The following is a 1,687-nucleotide window of genomic DNA, read 5'->3' as shown; positions in this document are numbered from 1 at the left end:
TAAATAAAATCTTTAAAAAAAAAAAAAGACAAACATTGTGTATGAGAATAGGTGAGTTGTGTAATGAAAATTCAAGGGTCCTCCAGGTCAGTAATGTTTCTCAGGTCAGTAGTCTCAGGCAGGTTATTCTTTCTTGTATTCGTCAAGGTTCTATTAAGAATCCATGAAATCCTCAAATATTGGTAAATAAGGATTTCTTGAGGAAGAATCTATTTAGAAAGGTGAAGACAAAGTTAGGAATATCAATGAGGGATGGTGAAATACCCTTGGGCTAGTAAAGGAAGTCTTTTCTATCCCTAATGAAAGACTCCTAGAGGTAAAGGGGCCTACACCACCTGCTTGTGCAGCTTACCTGTGCCTGTTGGCCCTGTCATGCCTGATCCCAGATATACCAATATGATATTTTGCTTGTTGCCCAGCCTACCTAAGCTTCTGGTTCAATGGATTCAGATAGAACTCGCTCCCAATAGACAGTTTGGCAACATAGTTGCTTTATGTCTAATGGTCGGAAGCTGTAAGATCCCAGGAGCATGCTAAAATTTTTTAAAGCTGCTTTAAAGTGATGTGTAATTTTGTGCTACAGATGGCATGGCCTTGCTCCAAAATTGCAAGTGTTGATTTTGTGATTCTTCTACACAATTCTTTTTTATTTTTTATTTTTACAGATTTTATTTATTTACTCATGAGAGATACAGAGACAGCGGCAGACAGGCAGAAGGAGAAGCAGGCTCTCTGCAGGGAGCCCGAATGGGCCTCGATCCTGGGACTCCAGGATCATGCCCTGAGCCAAAGGCAGATGCTCAACCATTGAGCCACGCAGGTGTCCTTCTTCTACAAACTTCTGCCATAAACTCCATATAGCATCTGTTATTGTTAGATATCTAATACCACAGGGTTCACGACATCTGATGGCTCAAGCAGCAGGGTTGCTTATACCAATGTCTGGAGCCGTTGCAGAGTCCTTCTGACCCGAACCCTACTCAAAGCTGGCAGCCTTATGTGTTATTTGATACCTGGATCAGAGAAACATTACTAAGTATGGAATATGCTGCCTCCGAAACCCAGAGAGGTCTACCAGGGTTCCTTTTGGCTTGCTTTTTAGTGATGAGAAGTACAAAACACAGTATTTTGTCCTTCACGCTGGAGGGGATTGTCTCAGTACGACCCAGAACTTTGGGCATAAAAACTTCAGGAAGTGGCAGATCCCCGAATCTTCATACTGTTCATCTTCCAAATTCTGCTTTCCATGCACCTTATCAAGGCTTCCAAAAACATTTGCTGTTTCTTGTTCATCCCTCCAATTAGAATGATGTCATTACGATGTTATACATAAAGATCATAAGGCCCAGCTGCCTTCAGATTATGGCAGAGGGATAGAGAATTAACATAACCTGGGGAAGACCCCACAGGTATACTAATGTCAAGTCCATGAGAATACACACTGTTTCTGGCTCTTCTTCTGGATGGGGATGAAAAATCCTTCCACAGTGGACGGCTGCCTACTTTTTACCTGAGTCCCTGTTAGCACCTCTAGCAGATAGTACCACGTACAAGTAGCAGTTGCAACTGGGGCAACTATTTGTGTGAATTTACAATAATCCACTGTTAACGTGTCATATTTATATGCTTTTTATAGGAACCAGATTCGTGAATTAAATGGAAATATATTGGGACTATACTCACCATA

The sequence above is a fragment of the Vulpes lagopus genome, chromosome 5 (genome assembly GCF_018345385.1).
Source record: "Vulpes lagopus strain Blue_001 chromosome 5, ASM1834538v1, whole genome shotgun sequence".
Classification (NCBI taxonomy): Eukaryota; Metazoa; Chordata; class Mammalia; order Carnivora; family Canidae; genus Vulpes; species Vulpes lagopus.
Note: the sequence above shows the minus strand (reverse complement) of the source record.